The 24710-nt window shown below is 38.8% G+C and overlaps 1 non-coding gene and 1 pseudogene across 1 annotated transcript; one reads left to right on the top strand and one right to left on the bottom strand.

The window, feature by feature from the left end:
- Positions 1–2698: 2698 nt before the first annotated feature.
- On the top strand, positions 2699–2805 carry LOC133780857 (small nucleolar RNA R71). Its single transcript, XR_009869666.1, has one exon. It is a non-coding gene; the product is annotated as a small nucleolar RNA R71 (small nucleolar RNA).
- Positions 2806–11401: 8596 nt separating this feature from the next.
- LOC133780553 (cell number regulator 6-like) lies at positions 11402–13279 on the bottom strand (annotated as a pseudogene).
- Positions 13280–24710: the final 11431 nt, after the last annotated feature.

Below are 24710 nucleotides of genomic sequence, written 5' to 3' on the forward strand. Positions count from 1 at the left end.
TTGTTTCTTCACATCTTTGCAAAACCTTGGCCAAGTTGCTCAAGCAATCGTCATATGAATCACTGAAAACAGAGAAATCATCCATGAATACCTCTAGGAACTGCTCCACCATGTCAGTGAAAATAGCCATCATACATCTCTGAAATGTGGAAGGTGTGTTACATAGACCAAAAGGCATCCTTCGAAATGCGAAAGTACCGTAGGGACAAGTGAAAGTTGTCTTGTGCTGATCCTCTGGAGTGATTGCAATCTGATTGTAACCAGAGTATCCATCTAGAAAACAATAGTACTCTCTCCCTGCAAGTCTGTCTAACATCTGCTCAATGAAGGGAAGAGGGAAGTGATCTTTTCGAGTAGCCTTGTTCAGTTTTCTATAGTCCATGCAAATTCGCCACCCTGTCACGGTTCTAGTAGGAATCAGCTCATTGTCTTCATTTTCCACTACTGTAATCCCACCTTTCTTGGGTACACACTGGACAGGACTGACCCATGAGCTGTCAGAGATGGGATAAATAATACCTGCATAGAGCCACTTGATAATCTCCATTTTCACCACTTCTTTCATGATAGGATTTAGTCTTCTTTGCCCTTCAATAGACCCTTTTTCATTGTTTTCTAACAGAATCTTATGCATGCATAGAGAAGGACTAATGCCCTTTATGTCTGCAATGGTCCACCCAATGGCCTTCTTGAACTTCCTCAATACATCCAGCAACTTTTCTTCTTGCTCCATACTTAACTCAGCTGAAACAATCACAGGTAAGGTGGAAGACTTACCCAAATAAGCATATCTTAAGTGTGAGGGTAAAGCTTTTAATTCCAACTCTGGAGGCTCTTCCACTGATGGTTTAGGGGTTGCGAAAGACCTTGAGGAGAGCTCCAAAGATTCAAAATGCTTTTTTGTATGCAATCCTTGTGAGCTAGCTTCTAGCCAAGCCAAGTATTCATCCTCATCCTCTGCATGTGAATCAAACATCAAGAGTCTCTCTAGAGGATCATCAAAATTGTTTTCTAATTCCTTTGAAGCCAAAGAATCTACCACTGAAACCACAGAACACTCTTCGACCTCATCTGGAAATCTCATAGCCTTGAAAACATTGAAAGTCACCTGCTCATTTTGAACCCTCATAATAAGTTCACCCTTCTGCACATCAATCAAAGTTCTACCAGTAGCTAGAAAAGGCCTCCCTAGAATGATTGGTACCTCCCTGTCTGCCTCATAATCCAACACAATGAAATCAACTGGGAAAATGAACTTATCAACTTTTACCAAGACATCCTCAATCTTCCCATCTGGATAAGCAAGAGATCTATCTGCAAGTTGTAGAGTCACTGTTGTAGGTCAGACCTCACCAATCCCCAATTGTCTATACACAGACATAGGCATCAGATTTATACTAGCACCCAAGTCACATAATGCCATGCCACAATAAGAATTACCAATGGTACATGGAATGGTGAAACTCCCAGGATCTTTCATCTTCGGTGGCAGCTTGTTTTGCAAGAATGAGCTACATTCCTTGGTAAGAGCCACTGTCTCAAATTCTCCTAACCTTCTCTTCCTTGTAAGAATATCTTTCATGAATTTTACATAGTTAGGCATTTGCTCAAGTGCCTCTACCAGTGGGATGTTGATATGCAACTGCTTCAACATGTCTAGAAACTTCTTCAATTGAGAATCCAACTTTTGCTTCTGAAAACGTTGAGGAAATGGAGGTGGTTTCTTTGAAATTGAGCTTGCTGGTTGACAATGCTGCGGTATCCCTGCAGTATCCTGGGCAGAGGCAGATTTTTGTGCACTAGGAAGTTCAGCATCTTTTTGGAACTCCTCATTTATTTGGATTGAAGAGGGCTCACCCTCATGCCCAGATTCGGTCTTGTCCTTCTCCAACTCCTTTCCATTCCTCAAAGTGACAGCTTGACAATGTTCCTTCCCCATACTCCTTGGATTCTCGGTATCACTTGGCAGTGTACCGTGGGGTCTATTTCTAAGTTCATTAGCTAGTTGCCCAACTTGATTTTCTAAGTTCCTCAATGAAGTCGCTTGGCTCTGAATCATGGCTTCATTATTCACTATATATTCCTTCAACATGCTCTCAAGAGAGCTAGATTGCATTGTCTGTTGTTGCGGTCTTTGTTGTGCAGCTTGAGGGGGGTAACCCGGTGGAAAATTTGGTCGTGGAGGCATTGAAGGATTACTAGGGCCAGCTCCTTGATTACTCCATGAAAAATTAGGGTGTTGCCTCCATGATGGGTTGTAGGAATTAGAATAAGGGCCCTTCCTATTTTGGTTCCCCATATAACATACAGCTGCCGGATTAGAAGGACAGTTATCAAAAGTATGACCCTCGCCACAATACACACAAGAAATGCTCTCCATTTTCCCCATTTGTATCCCCATAGGCTGTCCCATTGATTGATTCATCCCCATATTCATTGTCTTGAGCATATTAGAAATAGAAGACACTTGGGCGACAAAGAAGTGATGGCATCTACATCATGAATACCAGCCACCTTTCTACCTGTAGACAATCTAGAAGTGGGCCACTGATAGTTGTTGTTGGATATCCTCTCAAGTATTTCATATGCCTCATTATAGGACTTAGCAAGAAGAGCCCCGTTCGCTGAAGCATCGACCACCATCCTAGTATGAGCATTGAGACCGTTATAGAAGGTCTCCTTCTGGATGCAATGAGGAATGACATGGTGAGGGCATTTGCGCAGCAACTCCTTAAACCGCTCCCATGCCTCATATAAGGATTCTTCCTCAAGTTGTTGAAATGAAGTAATCTCATTGCGGAGCTTGGCATTTTTAGTGGGGGGAAAATACTTCATCAAAAACCGCTCAGCCAACTCTTGCCAAGTACTCACAGAATCAGATGGCAAAGAGTTCAACCAAGCTCTGGCTCTATCTCTCAAGGAATATGGGAACAAATTTATCCTTAATGTATCCTCTATCACTCCGGGAGTTTGAAAGAGTCATTTACTTCAATGAACAAGCGAAGGTGAACGTGAGGATCCTCGGTTGGCATCCCACTAAATTGGCCCACAGTTTGAAGCATCTAGAACATGACTGGCTTCAATTCAAATTATGCTGCCTGAATTTCTGGTCTGATGATGCCTAGATTGAGCTCATTGAAGAGGGGGAGAGCATATTGCCTGATAGCAGGGTCTCTGTCATCAGCCACAATAACTGCATTTTGCCCATTGTTGGCAGCTACTTCCCCTTGAGCAACTCCTGCTGTATTTACTGGTGGATCATGAGCGACTCCTGGTAGAGGATCTGCCATCTGGGTGGCTCCCTATTGAGCCCCTTGCTCAGCAACCATCACTACTACTTCCCTTTTTGACTTTTGTATTCTTCGCCTTCTTCTAAAAGTGCGCTCAATTTCTAGATCAATGGGAAGTAGTTCAGGGTCTTGATTCTCGTTCATACACTGTATAAACCTGAAATTGCATGAGAATCAGCCAAGTTAGCACAAAAGAAAGAAAAATTAAACCAAATTGCAAGATAATCAACTTTACAATAATTGACTTTAAGCAATCCCCGGCAACGGCGCCAAAAACTTGTTGCAGATTTTCCTAAGTGTGTGCAAGTGTACACAATCGTTGAACAAGTAATATAATGAAAGTAATTTTTATCGTCTCCCCAAGGATTGCCAAACAAATATTGTAAAAATCATCATCAAACAATTTGGGGTACAATTCACTATCCTTTTTTTTTATAACTTAATCAATTACACTAAAGAACAAAAAGAACTAAACAAGATAATTAATTTAGGCGTTCAACAATAAAGCTGGAAAATGACAATTTGTGATTACTATGATGATAAAAGTTAGGCATATCAAATCCCCCTAATTTGTAGTTTTGCCTCTGATGTTGCAACAAAGTTCATAGCAAAGTTCTCTTGTAACTAGGATTTCTAATTTAATGCACATGCCATTTTTCCAAATGCTCATGTTAAAATTCCATCAATTAGATTCACATATTCCTATGCTAAATTTAATTTCAAGAACATAATTCCCAGCATCAATCCTTCAAGTTTGCAAGGTGAATAAAATATTCCTAAGTTATTCACTAATCAATACAAAAGTATCAACATGCATCAATCAAGCATCTCAACTAATTTTTACCCTTCTGGAATTAAAACTGGCTTGTCTCTCACATAAGTTGATTCTCAAGCGAGAGATTTGCACAATAAAAATAGCTCAATTGAACAAGAGAAAAATTTCATAAAACAGTCAACAATTTGGGGGCAATTGCAAATTAGGGTTCATCAATATCCCTAACACAAATAATTTAAGTCATAGTAAAAATAACCAAGTCACCACAATAAATATTCAGCATTATCTCAAGAGTTCTAGCAAGAAAGAAAAATAAAATAAATTTATATGAAAGTTGAGTTTAGAAAAACAAGCCAAATTGATAGATATATTCTCTTCTTGTCTTCTAACTCTTAATACTATTCTTCTTCTAGCTTCCTTCTCCTTCCTCTTCTCTTCTTGATGATTCAACTCAAAGAAATTCAGAGAAGACCCCTTCAATGGAGCTTGGGTGGCTGGTTCTCTTCCTTTTTCTCTATTTTCTTGGGTGAAGAAGAAAATGTCTTTTTTTGGGCTCACAAAGGGTATAAACCCTCTCCTTCTCTCTCTACACGTGGGGGACAACATTCTGTTCCTTTTCAGAATTTTGCAGCTCCTTTCCACCTCATCTAAGTACATGCCAAGTGTGCAGACTTTATGTTGCTGACTGCCCACACTTTGCTCCAGTAAAGTTGACTGATGTTGCAACAATTGTCAGAATTTCAGCTCTAATATGATTTCCTTACACATGCTTCACTAAGCTTTCCAAGCACCGTCTTGCTATGCCTTCAAAATAGATACCACATTTTTAGAACATAATTCCATTATTTTCCACAAGAGTTATCATTAATTAAAACAAATTACACAAACAAAGTTAAGAGACAAAGTGACTAAAACCACACAATAACAGCACAAACACTCTATTTCACCTAACTTTTTAAGTCCAAAAGCTCAATTAATAACTCTAAAATATAGAGTTATCAAAGACCACCACTTTGAGAAAATCCTTTGAGCAAACCAAACACAAACCAAGGCTTGTACATGTTGCAAAAAATGGTCCTAATACTCTATTTCCTAACCACCATTGATGCTTGACGCCTTCTCTCAAGGAAATGAGGATTGAGATTGAACAAGCCATCAACTCTCTAAGTCAAGCACTATCTTGGAGAGTTCTTGGAGAAAACTAGAGATTCTTGGAGCTAGAGAGAGAGAAAGGGTAGAGAGACATTGGAGAGAGTGATAAAGTCTTCCAAAACACTGTTTTTGACCCTTATATAGAGTAGCCACTGTGATTATGTCTAACCAATAAGATTAGACTTGAAAAACACGTCATTATGAACATTTACGATATTTCATGTAATACAGTAGGCGACGAGTCGCCTACATGTAGGCGATGCATCGCTTGTTAGGGATTCTTAAAACCCTATCTTTCAGGCGATGTCTCGCCTCTTGGGTGGCGATCTATCGCCACCCTTTCTTACTTTGGACACTTCCAAAGGTTTAAAAAATGCTCTAAATGCCATCAAACTTTTTGGGAACCCTCAGATACTCTCATGCATCACTTTGGACCCAAATTTGCATTTTATAAGTGCCTACAATTGAAGCTCAAATTTTACATCTTCATTATGTAAATTTTACTGAGTGTTTATACCTTGCTTGTAATTTAACACTTATCATTTGTATTTAACCAATCATAAAAATCCCCCCACTTGGTTAAATAAAAGCCTCACTCTCTGGCTTAAATAATTTTGGTGTATAAAATAAAGTGCCTTTCAGTTTGAACTTTGTCTTAGTAAAAATACCACAAAGTCTTATCGAAATCATTGGTTGCTTAAAGCTTGAACCAAGTATTCCATATGATAAAACCGGTGATACCTCACACACCTCCACCATATCTTTTGTTTTCCCACTGTCTCGCTTAACACTATCATGACCATGTGCTCATCTCTTCATGGACTTTCCGAGGAGAAACTCCAACTCCCATGAGAGGTGGCACCACCTCTAAGTCCACATAGGTGAAGTTCTTACAAAAAATTTGCTACCTTTATAGATACTTGTTACACTCAACTGAACTTCATTAAAAGCCCTAAGCTTAACCCTAACTCGGTAACAACCAACACTAACCATCTCAGATGGAACTCATCATAAATTTTAGTGTTGAAACTATTCACTTATCAATGACTTGTTCTTACCCATTGAATTCTTTCCCTTGATTTGTACAAGTTGAGAGTTGGGCTTCCATCATTGGTGAATCTATTGTTCTAGGAGTTTCAATCTCATCCCTTTTGAAGTAGAACTTACTAACCTTATCACAAGAGGTTTTGTAAATGGATCCACTAAGTTCTCACTTGTCTTAACATATGAGATCGATATGATTCAACCTTGAATCAATTGTCTCACATATTCATGTCTTAGAATAATGTGTCTAGACTTTCCATTATACACCCTATTATATGCTCTAGCAAGTGCGGATTGGCTATCACAATGTATTGAAATTGTTGATACCATATCTGAGGTTAAAGGAATATCCATTATGAGATTCCTAAGCCACTCGGCCTCTTTGCCAGTTGCCGCTAAAGCTATAAACTCCGCTTCCATGGTTGAGTGTGATATACACGTTTGCTTCTTGGAGCCCCATGAGATTGCACCTCCTCAGAGAGTAAACACCCAACTGGTGGTGGAGAGATTATCTCCAACACCCGATATCCAATTAGCATTGGAATATCCTTCAAGTATCATTGGAAAATATGTATAGTGAAGACTATACTCTTTGGTACCCTTAAGATAACCAAGAATTCTCTCAATAACTTTATAATTCTTGATACTTGGATTGCTAGTAAACCTACTAAGTTTACTAACCGCATATGCAATATCTGCTCTTGTGCAATCAACATATCATCTACATATAGACACACAAGTATGACATAGTCACCACAAGTCTTAGACTATAAGCACTTGTCTGCATTGTTGTGTCTAAATCCATTAGAAACAATGAATTTATCAAACTTCTCATGCCATTGTTTTGGAGCTTGTTTCAAACCATATCATGATTTGACAAGGGTACACACTTTATGTTCATTTTCTTGAAGAACAAAACCTTCTGTTCGTTCCATATAGAACTCCTCCTCGAGATCCCCATTTAGGAGTGCCATATTGACATCCATTTGGTGAACATAAAGGTTGTATATAGATGATAAGGAAAACAACCACTTTCAGCAAACCAAACACAAACCAAGGCTTATACACATTGCAAAACACTGCCCTAATACACTATTTCCCAGCCACCATTGATGCTTGAGGCCTTCTCTTGAGGAAATAAGGATTGAGATTGAACAAACCTTCAACTCTCAAAGTCAAGAACTTTATTGGAGAGTTCTTGGAGAAAACTAGAGATTCTTGGAGCTAGAGAGAGAGAGAGGGGGGGTTGAGAGAGATTAGAGAGAGTTATCAAGTCTTCCAAAACACTATTTTTGGCTCTTATATAGAGTAGGCACTGTCATTATGTCTAACCAATAGAATTAGACTTGAAAACACATCATTATGAGCATTTACGATATTTCATGTAATACAATAGGCGATGTGTCACCTGCATGAAGGAGATGTGTCAAGAAACCCTAGCTTTCAGGCAACGTCTCACCCTTGGGTGGCGACATAGCGCCACCCTCTCTGACTTTGGACTCTTCCAAAGGTCCCAAAAATGCTCTAAATGCCACCAAATTTTTTGGAAACCCTTAGATACTCTTATGTATCACTTTTTTCCTTTTATAAGTGCCTACAATTGAAGCTCAAATTTCACATCGTCATTATGTGAATCTTACTAAGTGTTTATACCATGCTTGTAATTTAGCACTTATCATTTATATTTAACCAATCATATCAGTATTCCTTTTTATTTTTATTTTTGGTGAAGGTAATCAGTTACTTTAATCAGATACTAAAAGATATAGCATGTATCTTTGTATTTGGTTTGGATAACCAGATCCTTTTTCTATGTAAACAAGAATATATAATTGAAGCTATCATACCTTCGGGTTCTCCATAGGTGTCTCTCAATTTGGAGAAGAACCAAACCCATGAGTTATCATTTTCTGAGTCTGCTATTCCAATAGCCAAGACAAAAATGTTTTTGTTTGAATCTAACGTTGATGTTGAAAATAGGGTACCACCATGTGCATTTTTCAAGAAAGTTCCATCAACAACAATTATAGACCTCAGGTATCTCCAACCCTTGATGGAGTTAGAGAAAGCTATGTATAGGTATTTGAATCTATCTTCCTTGTTTGCGAGTAGGTGTGTTGTTGTTCCTGGATTTGCTTGCTTCAACATGTAAATATACATTGGCAACTTTTGATATGAATCATCGGGTTCCCTCTTACTAGACGCAAAGCTTTCTCTCCCTATCTCCATGTTTTTGTGTATCCCATCGTTACTCCTAGGTCATCATTCATGTCATTCATGATGTCATTTGGAGTGTAATTTCTTTTGATTGATTTTTACTTATTCTTTATTAACTCACCAATTACGATGCTTTTTGCTTGCCTATGGTCCTCCATAACAATTTCAATAGAGCTAGTGTGATTTGGAATGCATTTTCGTACCTAAATAAATATTGATCCCTGTACTTAGATGCTCTCACAAACCAGCTGCATGTGTCATCTGCGCAGGTAACCAAGTACTCTCTCGGTTCTGATCTTTTTATTTTGAACTGGAAGTTATGCAGCATGGCATAGAAGCTAAGAGCTGATTTGATTGTGTTCTTGTCCTTGTAAATTTTTCTTTGCTCTATTGTGTTGACTCTGTAATCACATATTATTATTTGGATTTCCTCCAACTTCTTTTTTCTTTTTGTATTGTCTTCAATTATGAAATCAGCTACATTCCTTCTTCATGTAAAATTTGTTCATTGATGGAAGCCTTGTTTGCTTGCATTAATAATGTCCCCACCTCCATTTCTTGTGCTGTAGCTTTCTAATTTTCTAATAGAAGAAGGTTATTTTCATTGCATGATTCTTGAACTATAGTGACACACAATGGTAAGTCTATTATTTTTGCAGCAATTTTTTTTCATTATTTCCATGTAGAACAACACTAAATTGTCTGTTTCAACCTTCATTTATGGTGTTCCTTTGGCTACTTGATAAGAAACTTCAATAGGTGCCATTGTTTCCTTTATCTCTTTTTTTTTTATCAAATTCACCAAGTTGTCAAGTGAACAATTTGGTGGAGTTAATATCCCACTCATTGTGTACCCTTAGTACTCGTTGTTTTCATTCCACTTGCCTTCAAATTGAACCAAAGAAGTAGTATTATCCATACCTGCAAAATTTGGTAATTTTTTAAGAAGTTAGTTGGTTGTAAATGGGGAAGGTAACTGGTTACCTTAATCTATAATCATATACCCTACTGAAACACTTAGTTGAATATATTGACTATTTTTCAAGGTAAATGGTTACCCTTTTGTTAATGAATGTTCTGGGAATTAAAATTCACACCAATTTCAAATGATTTTTTTTATTGAAAAGACAAATTAGAATCTAAATTTTCAAAGTTCTTGTTTTTTTGTCTATTTTTGGTCAATCAACGTTCATATATGAGTAGGTTTAAATAAATTTTTTCAATTTTTTAGTTTAAAAATTGTTTGTGTTTTTCAGAAAGCACATCATGATCATGATCATTATCATTATAATCAAGCTAATAGTTCATCTATAATTGTGAATTTGTATGCAAACAAAATAGTTTTATGTAGAAGATTTAGGAAATTAATAGTTTTGAAATAAAATAAAATGGCAATAGAATATAATTAACAGAGGAGACGATTTTTGCAAACCTTGTTTCTTGATTGTATCCCAAAGATGCAGGTCGCTAGAAATGGCAAAGATTGCAGCCAAATTGATTGGAAGATTGTTGGAATTTATTTGATTTCAGGAGAAAAGAATCACTAATTTTCTTGCCATAGTGATCAGATTTTCATTAAGTATTTTTGCAGGAGATGAGGTCGAAACATTGTTATTGTTGATCAAATGTTGAGGATATTATCGGAGATAGGAGTTGTCGCCGGAGAAGAAAGCTATCGTTGGAGAAGGAAGCGCTGGTGATGGAAGCAATTGCAGAGAGTAACGTGGCTTTGGAGAATGTTTTGATCGACTTTCACGCTTTAGCAGAGGACTATTGTATTGTTAATTACCAGTATACCCCTGCTTGTGCTAATGTGTTTTTGTTTAAATTTCAATTGTCCTATGTAGTTAGTTTTCCCACAAACTAAGTTTTTGTTAATTAAAATTTTCCATACAAATTATGGAAAGTTTAATTCTCATAGTTTTGAACAATATTGTCTAAAAAGCCATATTTATGAAAAAAAACCTCATTTTAAAATACATGTTTGGACAAGTGTAATTACATATAAATTTCTATTGTCATATTTCGCAAAATAGATTACAGAATAAAAGAATATTATGTAATATTACTATTTAAAATTGATAGTATTTAATAATTACACCGTTGTAATTATAAGCTATTCTTAGCGGGCCATGAGAATTAGACCGTGCAATTGGAACACCAGTTATGTGGTATTGTAGAATTATTTAGTTAAACAAAATTACCTCAAATTATGTGGTATCTAATAATTACCTCAAATTACAATAAAATAATTATAAGGTGACTTTCAAACGCACCCGAGAGAATCAAACTTGATGGTTTTTACTTCATTGCATCTTTGTCACCAGTTTAAAACTACAATCTAATTCTTTTAAGATGATGTAAACTGTAATCACCACACGGATTTTCTCGGTGCTAAGTAACACATGTTAATTACTTGAATCTTATTAGCTTTAGTTTGGTTCAGGATGCAGCCAAATTAACAAGAAAATCTAAATTAAAGGCCTGGGCTTAGGATTTGAGGCGCATATCCAATGACTATTTGTTTATTCTTTATGAAATGACACTACAAGACACTGCCATGTCATACATTGTATCCTATAATTTGATCATGAAGAGATCTGCTTATGTGGCAATGTATAAAATCATTCAAGGATTTTGATAAATTAAATTATTATAGGCCAAAAAGTAAAAAAGAACAAAAATGACCCTTTTGAAAACATTCTATCTACTGAAAACGCCCCGCGCAAATTTGCGACAGCCCAACTGCTTATGTATATCCCCACCCTTTTTTACCCTTCAATGGAATGAGTGTATTCTCATTGTTGAAAAAGAAAAAAAAAGAGTTTCGTGTTGCCGCGGAGGTTGATGATCCTTCCCAGAGCCAAATAAAATGGACATATGAAAGAAGGGGAAAACAAATCTCTACGGAAAATCACAAATCCTACAAAGGGTGCATCTCCATATTGGTGTGCTCACCTTGTTTTGATGGTGCAAAAGGTGCCGAGTCATTGTTTTCATTGGATTCCATCTCTTGAAGTTGAGGGGGGTTGACCATGGTAATCTGTGAGGCAGCACCTTCCGATAGATGATTCTTTATCTCCCTGTGCTCTTGACAAAGGGCACACCAATGCATACAACAATGCACAAGGCATGGATCACAAGGTGAATTCTACAAGTAATCAACACAACGAGTAAGCATTCAACAGGGGAGCATCTAATATATATGTCATAAAGCAATAGGACACCATAAGTATTCGACACTACACACAAATATAAATTGAATCTCACCACAAAAATTATTGCATCTCATAGCCTCTATCTGTTTGTTGTTAAAAGCACCAATGATGCCCAACAACCTTAAAAAAATTTCTACCTTTTATGTATGAAAAAGGTTCACCTTAAGATGGTATTTCTTCTGCAGTGATTGTCGAAACAGACCGGTGAAGATGCCACACATCCACCATGCAAAAACCAGGCTCTTGCAAATGAGAAATGAAGTATTATGCGGATCTATACCATGAAGGAAGGCTATTGCTACCGCAATTGCCATTCCACCTTCAGCACAAATGGCATGACAAACACATGCATCGTCCAAGGAATGTCATCTCACAGTGTTTCGAAATTACAACCAAACAAGACACAAGGACAGAAGAGGCCAGTCCAGTCTGCAACACAAACACAAAGATTCTGGAGATGACCTAGGACCAGGAGAAGGTGATACATAGAAGATATTTTCGTCCTAATCCTTAAAACAAAAACCCATCTCATAACCAAGTCATCATCAATTTTATCGTCTTAAAAGAAGCTCAACACTAAAAGACAAGCCATGAACAGAACATTTATGATATTTTCTTCCCACTCTGATTCTAGATGTCCAGTAACCTGGAAAACTATATATATATATACGGAGATGAAAGATATTCTAGTCTTAAGCTTCAACAACTTATCCAAAATTGCAGATGTGATTAATTTTGGCCTTAAAAAAATAAAAAACAATAATATTTCTGATATGCTCATCCCATTTTCACTCAAAAGGCCTTTCAAACTGCTGGAGTGAGTAACCTTTGGTTTTACAAATGTGATCTAATATAAACATTAGAATATTAATCAGTTTTGCCAAATGATGAATTCAAAGAAGAAAAAAACATTGAGAAAGTAAATGAGAGTCTTACAGCTCTGAGTATCATCAAAACAACCACAAATTCCAGTTGTCCAATCCTCATCAGCTGAAGGTTGGTAGCTTTCTGGTAGAACTTGCCCACATTCTGCACATCTATGAACGTCCAACTGCATGACGAACCAAACAAACTATCCATAACAGAAAGCTACACAAAAATCGTAAGCCGAGTTCAAAAAACATGTATTTTTTTTTTTACATGATCATAAGAACCAGCCAATATATCATTCTCCATATGAATCCTGTACAAAGACCCTAATTCTAAATCCACCCAAACTACTTTGAATTTGCCTCACTTTTCTGTTTTCCTTTCTCTTTTTTCTTAAAAATCCAAACACAGTAATCCTAATTAATTAACCAATTGTTCTGAATAAATTACGAATTAAAATGAAACGTAACCAATAATAAGATTTTGGAATTTCAACACGACACAATAGTGGGAAACAAAAAATTGTGGTTATATGCAATTTATGAGCCACAAATGAATGACATTGATGAAGTTTTGAAGAAAAAAAAAAAGAAAGAGAGAGAAACATGAGGGACTTCAATAGGCTGATTGAGCTCTCGAGGAGTGAGATCCTCCAATGGAGCTTGATCCTTTGTGAGCTTCACATACTTTTATTGGGCATTTCCCTCAGCCATCTAAATTCTAATCTATACGACGAATTGACGATTGAATTGGGAGAGCAGAGTGTCACGGGCTGCCAACTTTGATACTCGAATTGACGGAATGTGCGGCACTTGTTAGCGCTCTTAACTAGCAAGTCAGCCTAGAATTCACACCTGCGGCAAGCAAACTCAATGGTTAGCCACGTTACAAGTTTCAGACAAGTAAGGGCAATTATGAAGCGGGAGCAAGCACGAGGCAAGCAATCCAGAGACAACATCCCACACAACAATCAGAGCATACAACACAGTCAAGTGGCACGCAATGGCCCAACAAAGGCAACAAACAAGCAACACATAGACTGTAAAGAAAGCATACACAAAGGGACATGGCAAAGCATCGTTTTATTCATATAAGGCCTTGATAGGGCAAGGGAGTACATAGCTTAAGCTCCTATCTACTGGTGGCCATGGTGCTTCCTTAAGTCACCAGGTCACCCCCCCCCCCTAAGGAGCATTCTAAGGAAATGAAGTCTTCCCAGGAACATATATGATTTTTGTCTGGGAGACATATGCATAATTACAAAACTGTCATTCCCTACCCCTGAGGTTACTTGGTGCAAGACTTGACTAATGATCAAGCACCAAGGCATGCTCATACATACAAAATGCCCCCCTAGAGATGTGCCATGACGCAGCACGTCACACTCTCCCCCACTTTAATCTTCGGCGTCCTCGACGAGCCTGCCCCTTGCTGATCTTCAATCTTCTGTGTATGCTTGTGCAAGTCCTCCGCTCTTTCCCAGCAAATTTCTTCATCTCCGAGCCCTTTCCACTTCACCAGAAACTCTTTCTTATTCTTTCTGTCCACGACCACGGTCCTCTCTGCTAGGATTTCTTCAGGTTGTCTGCTGCTTCGTGGCTTGATGCTGACTCCTTCTGTAGTAGACTGGTTGCGCGCTGGATCTTCTGGATCTTCGTGATACGGTTTGAGGTTGCTGACGTGCAAGACCGGGTATATCTTCATCCATTCTGGTAAGCTGACTTTGTAGGAGGTCAGGCCCACTTTTGAGATGACTGTAACAGAACCCTCGTATTTGCGGACGAGTCTGATCTCCTTATTCCCTCGGAATCTCAGTTGTTCAGGCCTCAACTTGATCATCACTAAGTCACCTGCTTTGAATTCCAGCGGTCATCTCTTCTGATCTGCCCACTTCTTCATTCTCTTTGATGCCTTCTCCAGGTAGGCTCGGGCAATCTCAGTGGTTTTCTTCTAGTCTTTCGTGAAATTGAAGGCTCTTGGATTTCTTCCGCGATACTCATCCACTGTGTGGGGTAATAGCGGTTGCTGACCGTTAACAACTTCAAAAGCGCTCTTGTTTGATGAAGAACTCTTCTGAGAGTTGAAACAAAATTGAGCTATGTCTAGTAGTTGCGGCCAATTCTTTTGGTTGGCACTGACGAAATGCCGCAAGTACTCTTCCAGCATCCCATTGAATCTTTCAGTTTGTCCATCTGTTTGAGGATGGTAGCTCGAGGAAATATTTAGTTGTGACCCCAAAAGGTTGAATAACTCCGACCAAAAGGTCCCTGTGAATCTTCCATCACGGTCACTAACTATATTTTGTGGTACTCCCCAATACTTAACTACATACTTGAAGAAAAGTATCGCTGTCTCTTCTGCCAATCAATATTTCAACACCGGTATGAAGGATGCATACTTTGAAAATTTGTCTACGATCACTAAGATCGCACTCTAGTCTCTCGTCTTCAGTAAACTAGTAATGAAGTCAAGCAACACACTCTCCCATGGTCGGCTTGGGACTAACAAAGGTTCCAACAACCCTAGCGTCTTGTGTCTCTCCACTTTGTCTTGCTGGCAGGTGAGACAGGTTTTGGTATACTCCACGATATCGTCGCGCATTTGTGGCCAGTAGTACCCCTGCTTCAATAGGGCATGAGTTCTCTGCCACCTTGGATGACCCGCCCACAAGGTGTCGTGACACTCACTCATTAGTGTCCTTCGCAAATCTCCCGTCTTTGGAACATATAAGCGGCCACCCTTGGCCCACAAAAGATCGTCTTCTACCAAAAATTGGCGAGTCTTCCCCTATTTTGTGAGATTCATGATGGTCTTCACCACCGGGTCTTTCACCAGGTTCTCCTTAATGCTCTCTCGGAGTGGAGTGGTCACCATGCTAGCTGACATATTTGCCAGCAATTTTAGAGCCGCTAACTCAGCTTTACGACTTAGGGCATCAGCTGCTTGGTTTAGTCGGCCCGCCTTGTGTTCGAAATGAAAGTCGAATTCTGCTATGAACTCCTGCCATCGTGCTTGTTTAGGGGTAAGCTTTGGCTGGGTGAGGAAATGACTCACTGCGGCATTATCTGTTTTCACCACAAACTTTGACCCCAACAAGTAGTGCCTCCACACTCGTAGACAATGAATTACTACGAGAAGCTCCTTCTCTTGTGCAGGGTACCGCCTCTCCACCTCCTTGAGTTTGCGGCTTTCATAAGCTACGGGGTGGCCTTCTTGTACAAGCACTCCTCCCAAGGCAAAATTAGACGCGTCTGTCTGCACTTCAAAGGGCCTACCAACATCTGGTAAGGCTAGGACAGGATCTCGCATCATGGCTTCCTTCAGACTCTTAAATGCTTTGACACACCTATCGGTCCACATCCAAGTTACACCCTTCTTCAACAACTCGGTCAAGGGCGTCGCCCTTCTTGAATAGCCCTCCACAAATCTTCAATAATAGTTGGCTAAACCAAGGAAGGAGCGTAATTCCTTCAAATTGGTGGGGGCCTTCCAGTCTTGAATGGCCCGCACCTTCTCTAGATCCATGTGGATCCGACCATGTTCTACTATTTGGCCTAGGAACTTGATTCTCTCTTGTGCGAAGGAGCACTTTTCTTGCTTCACATAGAGTTGGTTCTCTCTCAATTTCTGAAACACTTGAGATAAGTGTCGTTGATGTTCTTCTATTGTGGAGCTATAGACCACAATGTCATCCAAGTAGACTACCACGAACTTGTCTAGGTATTCCTGGAAAACTTGGTTCATCAACGTACAGAACGTGGCTGGTGCGTTTGCCAACCCAAACGGAATGACTCAGAACTCATATGCTCCATATCGAGTCACACACGTTGTCTTCGGCTCATCCCCTTCTGCTATCCTCATTTGATAGTAGCCTGATCTCAAGTATAGTTTCCTAAAGAATTTCTCTCCACTCAACTGGTCGAATAAGTCGGCGATCAAGGGGATGGGGTACGTATTTCGCACTGTCACCTTATTGAGAGCCCGATAATAAATACATAGTCTCAAGCTCCCATCGTGCTTTTTCTGAAATAGCACGGGTGCACCATATGGTGCCTTCGATGGTCTGATGAAGCCTGCCTCTAGTAAATCCTTCAACTGCTTCCTTAGTTCTGCTAGTTCGGGGGGTGCCATTCTATAGGCCACCTTTGCAGGTGGTTTGGCTCCCAGCACCAGCTCAATCTGGTGATCAATCCCTCTTCTAGGTGGTAAGGCTCTGGGGAGTTGGTCCGGCATAACATCCCCATACTTCTTCAAGACCATTCGAATTTCTGGTGGGATGACTTCATCCACAGTATCCTCGTATATTGTGGGTAGGATAATATACGTGGGCTCTTGTCATCTCACGCCCTTCTTCAATTGTAAGGCTGACAGCAGCTTGGTTTCTGGGGGCTGCTCTACTTTAGCAGGCACCACTGCAGGTGTCTCCCCCATTATGAGCAAGCTTCTCGTAGCTGGGATGGGAATGGCTCCCTTTTCCGTAAGGAAGTCCATACCCAATATCACATCAAAGTCGTCCATTCGCACGACGACCAAGTCAGTCTGCTCCTCCCACGAGCCAATCTTCATGTTCACCTTTTTAGCCACGAAGACTTCTGAGTTAACAGCTTTCATGCGACCATGGTCCTTCTCCCATTTCATTCCCAAATGTTTAGCTTCGATCTCCGAAAGGAAGTGGTGAGTGGCGCCTGTGTCGATCATCACACTTCCGGCCATCTTCCTGTTTAGAGGGGCATCCACATACATTAGTCCCTTTCCGGAGGTCTTCTTCACTTTCACACCATGTTTCTTGAGAGCATTCAGCATCTGGAGGGCACCCATGTGCGTATACTCCTCCTCCTCCTCTTCGTTGGTTTGTTCTCCTTGAGCAAATGTCGCCTGGAGGGCACTCATCTTGGATCTGTGAGGACACTCTGTTGACTTATGAGGTCCAGTACAGATCCAACATGTAAGAGGCTTCTTGAACGGGGGTTTACTACCTTTGCTAGGAGAGTTAGACTCCACACTCCTTTTCTCTCCTCCCCCACTCTTGCTTTGCCAAGACTTCCCAAAATTTTTACTCCCAACATTACTTCCACTAGTCCACGGATTGATCTTCTTGGATTGAATGTTCCCTGATGAGTAATCAGTTAGTCGTTCGGCAGCAGCTTGAGCAATGGCTAGGTCAGCCACTCGTTGTCTCTCGAGCTCTTGCTTTGCCCAAGGCTTCAGACCTTCTAAGAATGCGAAGAGTTTGTCCACTTCAGACATGTCCTTGATATCCAACATCAACCCAGAGAATTTCCTCACGTATTCTCGGATTGTTCCGATGTGCTTCAACTCTCTAAAATGGCGTCGAGCTATGTAGGCAACATTCTCAGGGAGAAACTGCATCTTCAACTCTCTCTTGAGATCTTCCCATGCTGTTATGGTGCATCTGCCATTTTGAATATCATCGTATTTCGTCCTCCACCACACTTTGGCATCTGCAGACAAGTACATCGTTGCCATGGTGACCTTGCCATCCTCTGATTCAGCTCTCACGGCTCTAAAGTAATGCTCCATATTAAAGAGGAAGTTCTCTAAGTCCTTCGCGTCTCTATCCCCCCCATAGGGCCTCGGCTCAAGGACTTTTACTCTCCCATAATCCATGCCAATGGGTCCAGTTGCAGGCTGATTCCCAACTGCCCTCATGGTGAGGTTCAGTTTGGTGTTCATCTCTAACATTTCATCCTTCATTGCCTCAACTGACTCCCTACAATTTTCTACGAGGTCATTTAATGCTTCTTGTAGGTCCTTCACCGCTCGTTCCACTACCTCAATACATTCCTCTCTCGGAGGAGTATTGGATGTGCTTGAAAGGTTTTCTCTCCGCTCGATTGACAATATGCGAGCTAGTAGATTGGTCATATCCCGCTCCAACACAGCCACGCAGTTTAGTGCATTAGTCGTCTCCGGTTCTAGCCTGGCAGAGCTAAGATCCCTGACTCTTTCGTCCAGGCCATATAGTTCTCCAACGCGCCTCTCCAGCGCTTCAATCCTTTGAGTATTGCTCACCATCCTACAGGGTCACCAAGCTTTCTCAAACTTAGCTCTGATACCAACTGTCACGGGTCACCAACTTCGATACTCGAATTGACGGAACGTGCGGCACTTGTTAGCGCTCTTAACTAGCAAGTCAGCCTAGAATTCACACCTGCGGCAAGCAAACTCAATGGTTAGCCACGTTACAAGTTTCAGACAAGTAAGGGAAATTATGAAGCGGGAGCAAGCACGAGGCAAGCAATCCAGAGACAACATCCCACACAACAATCAGAGCATACAACATAGTCAAGTGGCACGCAATGGCCCAACGAAGGCAACAAACAAGCAACACATAGACCGTAAAGAAAGCATACACAAAGGGATATGGCAAAGCATCCTTTTATTCAAATAAGGCCTTGATAGGGCAAGGGAGTACAGAACTTAAGCCCCTATCTGCTGGTGGCCATGGTGCTTCCTTAAGTCACCAAGTCACCCCCCCCCCCCCACCCCCCTAAGGAGCATTCTATGGAAATGAAGTCTTCCTAGGAACATATATGATTTTTGTCTGGGAGACATATGCATAATTACAAAACTTCCATTCCCTACCCCTGAGGTTACTTGGTGCAAGACTTGACTAATGATCAAGCACCAAGACATGCTCATACATACAAAATGGCCCCCTGGAGATGTGCACCCCATTTCGATGCTCGATATCCATAAGATGAAACTCTCTCTCTATACTTTTAACCAATCCCCATCTACTATTATCCCAACCCAACCCAACCCACCACTTCTATATATCAGATCCACTTTGGAATATTTCACCCCTATTTACTTCATATACATATGTGTAGAGATTCATCATTTAATTATAATTACACTATCCATTTAAAAAAAACTATAATTACACTACTTTTCAAAACAAAACAAAATGCAAGATTAATCATTTTAATGATAATGATGAAAAATTGATGGTAATTAAACTTGCTGGATTTGAGATGTTTGTTTAATTGGGTAATTACTAAATGCCGTAGTTTTAAGTAATAACTATTATATAATATTATTTTACCATGTAATTATTAAAAATGTGTTTAGAAAGTCACTTTGTTATTTAAATTGATTTTAATTTGAGGAAATTAATAGATTTAAGAACTAATTATACATTAATTATGTAATTTGAGATAAGTGTCTCATTTACATTCCCTAAATAGAATTTGGTGCAATTATTAAATACTATCTATCTTAAGTTGTAATTATTATATAATATTATTTTATTGTTATTAAGAGTGTTTGGAATGCCACTTTTTAATTGGAATGGAGTGTAATTACTAGATTTAGCATGTTTGTTTAATTAATAACTACACAATAACCATGTAATTGTAGGTAATTAAAATGCTCTAATTATACTCTAATTCTCACAGCCAATTTAATTACTAAATATTATCAGTTTTACATATGAATAATGCTAGGCATGCACTCATATTACCCACCTAAAATATACATCATGAGGTGACATATTTTGCAACCATTGACGTGTATTAAGGTGAGACCCCACTAATTTAATGTGTGGTTAAAAATGTATGCCATATCATGGTGTGCATTTTGAGTGTGTGATTGAAATTGAAAAAGCCTTAAACTATCTTATTATCTAAAAAAAACTACCATATATATTTATTTCAATATTGAGGTATCAAAAATAAAATTAATTAAAACTAAATAGAATGCATTTTATAAATTTTGTAGTAAAAAAAGGTGTTTATTCTACATAAAATATAGTATTATATATACATATATATTAAAAAATGGTATCTATAATAAAATCTAACATTAAAAAATAATGATAATTTGATTTATAAAAAATCTTTTACAAAAGTAGAGTTTTAGTATTTTATTCAAAATAATATAACGTTCATGCCATTCCATTACTCATTCCAATGTCTCTGCCAAATAAAATAATCAAAATTCCATTCCATTCCTATTACCATTACTATTACTATTACTATTACCATTCCATTTTTGTTTTGCAACCAAACGCCACCTAAGAGAACTATTTTATAGTGTAGGCACCGTCATTAAGTCCAACTAATAGGATTATAATTTTTGAACACATCATTTGGAAATTAAAACATGTGTCTATACGTACATGTTAGGGAGGTGATGCAACGCCACATGAGCAGGTTCAACTTCTCAAAAGTGACCTTAAACACCTCGCAAATTCTTTGGGTATCCTTAGATACCTTAATGTATCACTTTGGATGAAAAATTAAAATGTTTAAATATCTACAACAAAAATTTTAATTTCACATCTTCATTGTGTGAAACCATTTAGGGTTTTACACCTAGCTTATATAAGGCCACTTGGAATTTTTATTTTAATCAATCCTAACACTTATTATCTTACCAAACATGAAAATAAGGATTCATATGTAATTACCACCTGACATCCGAACATACCTTGTGTTATACCCAATTTCAGTATTGCCACGTGCTGGCCCACATAGCTGATGACGTGTCAAAACAAGTGGCGAAGTGGCAGGACACCCTAATCACCATGGCCATTAGGAGAGTGATTGTAACATCATCCTAATCCAAGATCATCTCTGTGTACTTTAAATAGTTCTAGACTTGCTAATCAAGTCCTTTGGTTATAAATGTGTAACAAAGGTTAGTGACAAGGGTTAGGGTTAAAATTTTTGGTCAAAAGGGAACGTTGAATTTTCATTCAAAAGTTTAGTACATACATGGGATCCAAAAATAATATAAACACATGTTTAAAAGAGTTATTACAGATCAAAAGTTACAACCAGCCGACGTAAGCGTCAAAATAAGGGATACAACCCTAGTTCCTCTAAGATAACCCCGGCCATAATGGTCGAGCAGTCACATATGTACACGCCACGACCGAAGCTCTCCAACTTGCAGCACATACAATCCAGCTTCCCTTTCCCCTTACATGCACCACATAGCACCCGTGAGCCAAGGCTTAGCAAGAAAACTTAAACATGTGCATGAACAGTAAATACATATTCCAGCTGCATTTCTAGCATGCCCAGCAGTAGTAAACTACTCATGCATGCATACAATTACAAAAAAATGATCATAGGATCATTCTTGGGCCGCTGCTCTGAATAGATGACCATAGAGTCAATCTGGGGCCCTATGTGTAATGACCCAGATTTTCAAGACTTGATAATGCTGAAATATAAATATTTTCATTTAACAAAATGTCTCAAAAACCCGTATAAAAAAAAAATTTAAAAAGTTGTATGGCCATACTTAACATTTAATACAAACATATTTTATGAATAGTAAAACGAGCCTAGTTTATGAAAATAATACAACATTTCCAAAACAAAACGGCTTCCCAAAAAGGTTGGTCCACATGTACATTCACAAGGTAGACTCCAGCGCTCACTACTCTGCCTTGTCCTTGTTCTTATCTACAACAGGAAACAACTAGGTAAGCGAAAACGCTTAGTAAGTTCAACTTTAAAAACAAAAGCATGCGCAGAAGACAGGTGGTCATTGACCAAGTTACTGTCCACAGATAACAATAGCTCACTGAAATTAGGGTTGCGGATCCATCCAGACCCTACGCAATCAATTTCAAGAACGCAAAAGCGCCCTGGCAAACTTATGGTCACGCCTGATAACCAATGGCAAACTATTTCCTATAAACAGATAAATCCCTGCACTCAGAAAAATCCCAGAGCAAGCAAATATAATATATCACAACTATTTCATACAAACCAATAAATCCCTGCATTCAGAAAATCCCAGAGCAAGCAGATATAATATATAACAATATAATTCAAGACCAATGCTCAACAATTTTCTACAATTCGGACGTAACACGCCCTTCAGCATAAATGCTAATCTGAAAGAGAGAACCGAGTCTCAACACTAAGATCTAGCCAATAAATATCCCCATCAAGGGTAACTATCGCGTTACCTAGGGCATCACTACTTATCCAGGAGTAAATCCCTCCCAAGGGTAACCATCAAGTTACCTAGGGCATCACTACTTATCCAAGAGTGTAATCGAAGTTACACGGGTTTACAGAGACTTCTATGTTAATCAGTGGTGCTGGTGAGCAGTTACCCCTAGGGTGTTCACCCTCACTCAAACTTGGCAACCCCTAGTATCTCTAGGCACTCTCACTGAATGGCCAATATTCACGACTACTATCCAGGAATAACTTATCAGAGCACTTGCTCGGGTTCTAACCGTTCACTGATTAAGTAAGCATGAGGGCCCCTAGGTCCCATTCATTTTGGCGCCCCTAGGTTTAAACTAGAAATCCTCACCTCTTGGCCACTCATCGCGGAAATGAACTGGACAAAAATAAAATCAAGCAGTGTGACGGGGATCAGCCGTCTAGAATATGACAGATATCTATCGTTCATATTTTATGAATCAGCACCAACTAGACTAACGTCTCTAAGAAACTTTCTATGACAGTGTATATATGTGCATTTATCTCTATACTAACATACAATACAATAGCTGTTTCATGTGGCAGCCACACAATAGAAGTTGACTTACTTGGAGTCCTTTGCTCTCAGCAAGATTTCACCCTCCAATATATAATCTAGTATGGTTAGCCAATAATGTAATTATCCATACAGTATACTCGGATTAATTATGACACTTCATAATTTATTATTATTATTTTGGGCAGTTTGGTAATTTAAAAAAAAACATTTGTAAGGATCAATGTTCCTTATTTAGTTTTAAACCCATTCAAGAATGTTGACCCACGATTTGGCCAATGACACGGAGTCAAATATACGACAGAAGATAAAACGACAATTAAGAATATAATCCAATGGAAAAGAAGAAAACACCAAGGATTTATAGTGGTTCAGCCCCTAAGAATGGTAATGACCTACGTCCACTTAGTGTTATTATTGATATTGAATCTCAAAGCTATGATCAAAGAACTAGGGTTCTTGAGTTTCACATACCTTCGAAGAAATACAATGAAATGATGGATAATTGCACTATAGCTCTCTTTCTCTCTCTATCTTAGCAAAGAAATTCAAGGATCAAAAGTCCTTTCCTTGAGCTATTTCATGTATATTTATAGGCTCAAGGAGGGTTACATGGGCCAACGGGCCATATCTTTCCTTAATAACCGCGTATCAAGGTCATAATGAGGAAATATTCAATGTAATTATTATAAGATTACAATTTTAGAAGTAAATAAAACAAACTATACGACCTGATTGGTCGTATCTTATAATTAAGCTTGACGAAGTGATGTGCTTCTGGTCGATAGCCGAACAGCACTTATGCCACATGTCAACCACGTGTGAGAAATCCCTGCCACGTCATCAATAGTCGTTTTTAGGGTAAACATTTTCGCCCAAGTTTATTTATTGCGACCAGCAATAAGTAAACTTAGGAAACTGACCCTTCGAATACCCCATGAAATTTGTCAGAGCCACCCATGCTTTCTCGAAAAAAGGTGATCAATCATGTCCAATCAAGTCTTTTCAGTTTCCCAATAACTTTTCTGAGGGTCATTACACTTCCCCGTACTTTGAAAAAGGTAATTCATATTTACTTCTTTTATTGGGTTGCAGCCACTATAAGTAATACCTCAAATCGACATTGTTACTTTTTACTTTTCACTTGCCATCTCCTCTCCAAGAACTTCAAAGAAATTCATCTTCAGAGCCCATAAATTCCCAAGAACTCTTATTTGGACGCTCAGAAGCTTTCGTGTTCAAACTTTGTTTTTCATCTAAGTAAGTTTCATGAACTTCTTAGACGTTTGAGTTGCCATGCAAAACTGTTTCATACTTATTTTTATCTTTGAACTTTTGCATGTTCTTGGCTGAAACTGTTATGGGGATGGAGTGTATACTAATAGATGTTTGATAGGGTAGTGAAGTAATGTTTCGTAGGAGTTAGGAGCCAGTTTGGTAGTCGAGATTGTAGATTTAGGGCAAAAAATCGAAGTAAAAATTTGATTTTTAGGCTAGCTGAAAAACTGGGCTTTTCCCGCACCTTCGGAGTCAAAAAAGATTTTTTCCCGAAAAACTTTTTACTTCCGCTTTTCAATCTATTTTTCAAACGACTCGTATAGAACTTAGTGTTTTTGCTAGAATGTTGCTGCCCGTATAAAAGCTTAACTT

Source organism: Humulus lupulus, chromosome 5, assembly GCF_963169125.1.
Source record: "Humulus lupulus chromosome 5, drHumLupu1.1, whole genome shotgun sequence".
NCBI lineage: Eukaryota > Viridiplantae > Streptophyta > Magnoliopsida > Rosales > Cannabaceae > Humulus > Humulus lupulus.